Here is an 8,175-nt window from a genome sequence, read left to right as displayed (position 1 = left end):
AATCTCCGCCTTCATATCACCTATGATCTACCGTCCTCCTCTCTATGGCTTCTTCCCCAACCCATGGTCCTATTTTACATTCCTGAATACTCCACGTGATAAATTCAGACCTAAAGATTTGGAAGTAGAATTCACAAATAGGAGAAAATGTGTGACATTTCTGACTCTAGGTTACCACACAGTTTAATACTCTTTAATTCCATCCATTTGTCCTCAGATATTAAGACTTCATTTTCCTTTAAAGCTCTTCAAAAGTGTCAAGGAGAATTCTAAGAGCACACTAGAATCCAGGACCTGTGCAACATAAAGGCCACTTGAATGATGGTATGTATGGCTGACAAAGATGATAAGATTTCTCCCTCTTGATTGGATTACTAAGAAGTTGATAATGAATTAACTAGAAAGAAGGTGGCTAGCTCTTAGAGGTGACTATTAGGAGATGAAAACAACCATTTCCTAAAAGACAATAAGAAAAGAAAGACCTTAGGCCAATAGGTACCAGGGATGGAGTCTGCCATGGGACTTAGTGCAGAAAGGCCTAATGATTGCATTTGTATGAGGTTCTGAGCACAGAATATGGATTTCCCATTTTAAAACTGATGAAAGATTAAATGGCAGCCATCTTAAGTGACTTTAATTGTGATAATCTGTTATCCAGCAAAGGAGACTCTGTGTGTGTATATGTGTGTATGGGTGTGGGTGGGTGTATTATTTAACATCTATTATTGAGGGAGGTGTGTTAACATCTCTATATATTTCTAAGTATTTTAAATTTTCTTCTTTGAGGTTATAATTTTGAGGTTTTATAAAATTATAATACTTATTTTATCTTTTATAATGATCCTTTTTTATTGTAGTCTGACTTTGTCTACAACTTTTTCTCATCTTAAATGAACTTATTGACAGCATGCATCTTTGTATTTGCCAGTATGTCACCGTTTATTTTACTTGTTTTTAATTTTTAATGTTTTTAGGAAAAAAATGTGTAATTGGTTTCTAAAATGCAGTCATTTTACTTTTCTCACTTTCTTACTTTCTCATATTTCTTCTCTATTACTTTAGGAATTATATATCATTTTTCCAGTATTTAGTTATAAACCTCATATTTTAATAGTTATTTTTACATTAATTGAAAATTAGTATTTCAGATACCTATATACAAAAGCATATTATATAACAAAAGGTTCTTGGTCTTTTAAAATCTAATTATGACTATTACTTTTTATTTTTCAAAAAGTTTTATCCATGTGAATGGGTGTTTTGCCTATGTGTATATCTGTACACCCCACATATGAAGTTCCTGCAAAAGCCAAAAGAGGATTTTTGATGCCCCTGGGACTGGATATACAGACAGTTCTGAACCACCACATAGGTGCTGGAAGCCAAAACTGGCTCCTGGGTGACAACAGTTCTAATTAATTCTTTTATTGGTATTGATTCATATAATCAATACTATTTTAGTTTCTCCTATTTTTCTCAATGTTTTAAGGTTATATATCTTAATTTTGTGTTGAGTTTCTTTTATAATATTCTATAGTTCTATCTCCATGTTCTCAATATTTACTAAGTACTAAATGATTTGTGCCTTCTGTAGAAGGATAATTGAATTGGGTATAGAATTATGGTTGACAACTTTACTCTTCCAGAACTTTGTAGTTCCTGTTCCATTATTTTAGTTTTCATTTAAATAAAAAAAATCAGAGAAAGTCTTCTATACTCTTCTTAGTAAGAGCTCTAGGTCTAAGTCTTTTCTCTACATCTGAACAGTTATTGGAACTCTTCATCCAATAAAATATGGTAGAAACTGGACAATATTAATTTGTGGGCTAGGGGCAATTGGAAATCTTGGCAATTTATACATTCATCCTTTGGGGTTCTTTCATATAGAGAAGCCACCTGCATTTAAAAGGTTTGACTGCCCAGATGTTCCCAACATATGGAGAAATTCATTTGGACCACATTAAATGGTTGCATAGAGCTGGTTGCTTCTGGACAAAAGAAAAATGTGGCATTAAGAAGATATGTGTGTTGCTTATGCCTCTGTTGATATGAGCAGATGTGATCTGAGACTGAACACATAGCTCAGCCCATTGTTTCTGCTTACCATGCCTGTCTGTGTCACCCACTGAGGTCTACCATTGCAAAGAGATGAGCAACCCCCAACATAATTTGCTGAAATTGCTGATTCACCAAATTGTGAACATTACAGAAATCAAATTCTATTGTGAAATTATACTTTATTAATACACTTTCTTGTTTTGACTTTATCTTTTCCAAAAATGGTAAATTATCTGAAAATGAAAGCAAAATCACACATTACACTTCATTCCCAATATATGCAGGAACTTAGTAAACACTTGGCAAATAAAGAAATATTCTTGGGAAGTTTTACTGCTCACATATTTGTTCTAATGTGGTTTAAATTTTTATTTTAATTATTTTTCATTATTGTTTATCTGGGTTTCTACAATCTACCAAGAAAGATGTTTCAAAAGGATAGGTCTTGAACCTCAGTTTGATCAGCAAATGCAATACTTGGTTCTCTTTAAGTGTTTGAGGATGTTTTGTACTTTCTGTCATGAGAATTTCATAGGCATGGATGACAGAAGAAACCAACCACAAAATAAATGCTGGCTTGAGTAGGTAACAAGGGACCAATGGGAAATTTAGAGCTCAGGTTTGAATATTACTTAATCATGTTTATTTTTACAATCTGGGAAACATCAAAATGCTTCTTCCAAACAAGCGCTGTCTCTTCCGTGCATGTGATGATGAGGCAGCTACTTGCTGGTTCCTGGACACCTGCTGTTCTGTGTTTCCATGGGCAGCTGCTGAGGGAGAGTCTGATCTGCTTATTGTCTTGGTTATTTCACAACCACCTTCCAAAGACAATCCCTTCACAGCAACAGCATCTCTTAAAATAGAGCTTGGGCAAAGTAACTGTTTGCTTATTTATTTATTCACATCCAAGTTAGATTTTTAGACACAAACTAAAATAACATAAAGTTAAAGGAGAGAGAATGGAGAAAAGGAAAAGAAAGATGTAAACGCATGAAAATAAAGGATGTAAAGGGTCCTGGTACAAGGTTTAGAAAACTCAAAGAGGAATGACCTTCTCACCAGTATCTGGTGAGCTGACACTTGTGGCTGTCACAGGAAAGTGGGAACTAGTTACACTGTTCAGTGTCTGCAATATTCATACAAGCCACTTGTTCAGAAGTGCGCTTGTTCTTGGCTCCCACACTAGACAGTAACTTTTCCCAGGCTTTTTATGAAGAGGACCTGGGAGGAAGGAAAGAGTCTCATCTGAACTGTGCTTTAGTATGCTAGCACTTGAGAGAGACTGGGAGGAGTACAGAATCCCGAAGAGATGGTTCCGTTTACGTTTGTGTTTCTACTTAGCCACAATATCAGGTACACAGAAAGTACCTTGATTACAAGTTCCTCATGTGCATCCAAACATTAAAGTGGAAGAAAGCTCACAATGTCTTAATATTTAACACAAAGTTGTCTAGGAGACATTCCTCAGAGGACCTGAGAGTGGCATCTAACTGCACTTCCAGCTTCATGCCTAGCTGAGTTGCTATGGAAAAGGCATCCTGTTTCTGTGCAAGTATTGACACCACTGAGAGTCAAACAAATAACACTTTCACAAGAGTGAGCTGTAGTTGGCTGTAGGTCTCACTGTTTGGGGCAATATCCATTTAGCATCTGTAGTCCTCACTGCAGTCTAGAAACCTTGGCAAGCAAGCAGAAAATCGGATTCTGTGACTTTACATCCCCTATCTCTTACCCCCAAACCCTGATTAATTATCTATTAGACTCGCTTAATTATCTCAAACCAAGTTTTGTTTTATTTGTTAGAATCTAAGTTTTCTTATTTGTTAAGTTTCAAGAGCAAATTTAAAATATCTATTGACATATTATCAATATCAAAGTTCAGTTTCCTAAGCCAGAACTTTCGTCTCTTTATCAACAGTTTATGTCCCTGAACAATCACGACACTGTGGTCTCAAAGACATTTGTTATTATGTAGCTTAACATCAGAGTGCAAAGGGGGTGCCTGACAGGGAGGGCATTGTTCATTGCTGTGTTGCAACCATCCACCTAGGTTATGTGAGAAGGCTCAAAGGTAAAGAAAGCCAAGACACAAGCAGAGATTGTTGTATTACTACCACCCTGCTCCACCCCCAGAAGCATACTAGTTTGATTAAAACAATGCTACACATTTTATGTTGGTAAAGAATGAGACAGTACTCCTCTCTATTTTATTTGGTCAATATTTTCTTTACTTGAAAAAGTAACCTCTGTGTGAAAAATCAGAAAACAAAGCTTATTGTTTGGACTTGACTTTCTACTTCTGCCAGTGAAACATCAACACATTCCAGTGAAGAAGGCTCTCATGATAGCCTTCCCACCTTCTCCACCCCACTAAAGTTGAGCACTAGGAAGGGGACCCCAGTGGATCTTCTTCTTCTCCCATCCCCATTTTTGGTCTTAGGATTTGCTTTGTTAATGGTAATGAACATGCCTGTAAGTCCATGTGTGTGATGAAGAAGAGCTTTCGCTACTGTTTTACAGACAAGGCTGTAGAGAAGATATGGAGCAAATCAAGGTCACTTAGGTTTGAGAAAAGATAAAGCCTTGCATGATAGCCTTACAGCAAGCACCCTGATGAGGTGGGCATGCCAACTTAGGTTGTTAGGGAAAATCACAGTCATCAAAAAAAATGAACATTGCAGTCCCTTAGTATTTGACACAGCCTTTGCCAGTGGGATCTGTTGGTACCCCAAACACTTATACCTGGACAGAAAATCTGCTGTCATTTTACCTGTGTGAAGCTCTCAGACCACAGAGCTGTAAATGGCTTACATAGACCAGTATATGGGAATTATCCTGTTTGCTTTGACAAGTGACTTGCTTCTACCTTAGCTGTCCTTTTGAACACTGAAGAGAGCTTAAAGCAAGATGACAATGTTCTCCTCTAGGTCATCCACACTGAGATCTTACCAGTCATCGCCAGCAGAGCCATCCATTCAGAATTAGTGTGCAGTGAAATTGACTATTTGTAGATCTGAAAGACTTAAAGTAAATGTGAAGCAGAGGTGGTGGTGGGGGACACAGACAGGCAGGAGCCGGGAGAGAACAACCACCGTGTAGTCTTGCCTTCTTTAGAAACTGGAACCATAGGAGGAATAGACATTAAAAACTCAAAGATGGGCTTCAGACTGCTGGGGCTGCATGAGTGTCCCATATGGAAACCTTGGTGGAAGGTCCAAGGCAAGAAAACAAAGCAGAAGATAAAATCAGTGGTCTTGTTTTTTCCAACTGCATCATTTTGAGTGCATTTTAAAACATGTCTGAAACCTCTCTGCTTTATCAATGCAGGAACCACAGAGGCCTGGGAGATAATACATTTTTAAGGGCCCAACTTAGTAATCAGATATTGTAACTTTCCCCCTATAGGCATGGCCTTCATTACAGTTATTTATTTTGCTTGCCACACCATGAGGAACTGTATTAAAGAGTCGCAGCATTAGGAGGGTGAGAACCACTATGTTCTAGTCTGCTTCTCTTTTGCTGTCATCCAACATTTATCAAATACAATGTAGTGAGAAACGTGTTATCTGGAGTACACCTCTAGATTACAGCACATCACTGAAGGAAGCAATGGCAGGGTGTCATGGCAGGAACCTAGAAATGGGAACTAAAGCATAGACCATCAAGGAATTCTGCTTACCGGCTGGTTTGGTCTCCACAGCTTGGTCACCTTGCTTTTGTATACAACCCAGGACCACATGTTTAAGAGTGGCACCACTCACAATGTGCTGGGCTCACCCACATCAATTACTAATCAGGAAAAAAAAACCATAAATGTGCACATGAGTTATTTAATACTTAAATAACTCATTCATAAAAAGAAAGCTAACACATAGATTCCTTAGGAAGCACTTTCACAAAATCTAATCTGTCAAAAACAAGCAACCACCCTCCAATGAAAACTTAGTTCTCTCCAACAGTCTCTCTGGGGATACAAACTATTCTTAAGTGAAGGCCCAATGCTCAACAGTAAATGGTCAATACAAAACAACCTCAGTGGCATCACTGGAGGTTCTTCGACTCATTGTATTTTGTCATGTTTTCTTGTTTTGTACTGTTTTATTTTACCTTACAGATCCTTTGTGTATATATTATGGCTTGTGCACTTAATGGGATTTTGTGTGTACAAATATGTGTGTCTCTGCATCTATACATGCTTCTTGTGTTCTTTCTTCTGTTTGTTTGTTTTTATCTTGGTCTGCCTTATTTATTCTTTGTTTATATTATTATTATCATTATTATTATGCCTTTTTGTTTTCTAAGAAGAAACTGAAAAAGTATGGATTTGGATGGGAGGGGAGGAAGATCTTGGAAGAATTGGGAGGGGGAAGGTTGTAATCAGAATATATTGTATGAAAAATCTATTTTCAATAAAAGAAAAATAGAATGGAAAAATCAAGATAAAACCAAAACAAATAAAACCAAACAACAACAATATCCCAAACTAGTAGTTTGACACTTGGCCAATCATACCATTTTGCTGGATCTCATGTTCTTTATTTCTGTATGAGGTACACTCAGTTTCCAGCAGTTGGCCTCCACTCCTCTAGGTCTCAGGAATCTCAACAGTTTCTCATGGGAAGAGGGACTCCCCTACTTTGTAGACTGCCTTTTGTATTCAGTAATGTCACATGGTTTTCGAGATCTACCTTAGAAAGGAGAGAAGTTTGGACTTGTATTATGAATGTCTGGTTCTAAGAGAATGCTGTGTCTTTCATGGTATGAAATTGTTGACAACTTCTCACATAATTAGGGTACTTTAGAGTCTATTGACTGCACTGCTCTACTGGTGTGAAGTGCCACAATTTTATAGTTCTTCATGATTATTATCATAACAGCACTTGTTGTTATTAAAATCAGCGAACATGATTCAGTCATAAAGACACTGGGCAGAATCTGCACTGACCCCTTAATATTCTTAGGATGTTGCCACTTGCCACTGCGTAAATAATTATTTGTTACACTAAATGAGATTTCTTGTGTTCAATGCTATTTTCTCTCATAAATAGAGTGCTTAAAAGTATGGTAATTTGACTTCAGTTTTATTCAAAGATTTTGGTGGTAGTGATGACAATAGAGAATATTTGGTGCATTCTCTCTGCTAGGCTTTTTGTTCATTTTTACATAAATTTCCTCATTTAGTGCTACTCAGTAACCTGACACAGTTGTAACCATTATCAACTCTAGTGAATGAAATGGAAGCAGGGATTAAATGATTAGTTTAAGTCATGTACCTAGCAACCAGAGCATCAGGAATCAAAACCAGTGAATTGGGTGTTGCAAAATTTTTTTTTTTTTTTTTTTTTTTTTTTTTTTTTTTTTTTTTTTTTTTTTTTTTGCAAAATTTTAAGAGACAATTGACTTATATCTTTAAAACTCTGCTGAACAGAATCTTGGTAATTAACTAAATCAGTATTTAGTAAGATATGTCCCAGACACAGTGCTGTGGAGTTGTTACTCATGAATAAACTAGATGAACCACCATGCAGGAGGATGGAAGAGAAGAGTTAGCCCACATGAGAAGGATAGGATAGTAATAGAATCATCCAGCCAGCTCTACATCTAGTCTTTCATCTATATCTCAAAAACATGCAAGTTCTTGTTAGGGCCCTGGATTTGAATTCTCATGGTAAACAATCACCTTATAAGATTGATTGTATCTAGGGTTTTTTCTGGTATTGTCACTATGGAGTAAACTGGTCATCTCATGTCCAGGTCAACCCTTTGAAAAAGTACAGGACTTTTAACAGTGGCATGTTGACTCTAACAGGATATTGAAAGGACACAGAAACTCCACCATTTAATGTACATTGTTAGCGTTTATTAAGTTTTATTGTAAAACAGTTGTGGAGAACACATTCCGTCTAATATTTAATGTATTTATTTATATGCCCCTGATAAATCATTCTGGATTCTTCACATCTTCATGTGCATGCTACTGAAAAAATTCTCATCCAACTCAACTCTTTTTTTCCATTTGAATTTCATGGTGAAGATTTGTTTTATTAATCTGTTGTCCACTCATAATGATTTTAACATATTTTACTGGCAAATATTGTGGTTTTTCCTTCACAA

The 8,175-nt window shown here is 36.6% G+C and overlaps 1 long non-coding RNA gene across 1 annotated transcript in view; it reads left to right on the top strand.

The window, feature by feature from the left end:
- The first annotated feature begins 235 nt into the window (after positions 1-235).
- The window catches only part of LOC116070318, a 10,723-nt gene continuing 2,783 nt past the window's right edge, over positions 236-8,175 (top strand). Inside the window, exon 1 of the long non-coding RNA XR_004110350.1 lies at positions 236-324. This is a non-coding gene — a long non-coding RNA (uncharacterized LOC116070318). The remainder of the gene's footprint in view (positions 325-8,175) is intronic.

Source organism: Mastomys coucha, unplaced genomic scaffold, assembly GCF_008632895.1.
Source record: "Mastomys coucha isolate ucsf_1 unplaced genomic scaffold, UCSF_Mcou_1 pScaffold22, whole genome shotgun sequence".
Lineage (NCBI taxonomy): Eukaryota > Metazoa > Chordata > Mammalia > Rodentia > Muridae > Mastomys > Mastomys coucha.
Note: the sequence above shows the minus strand (reverse complement) of the source record. Positions and strands in the feature narration are given on the sequence as shown.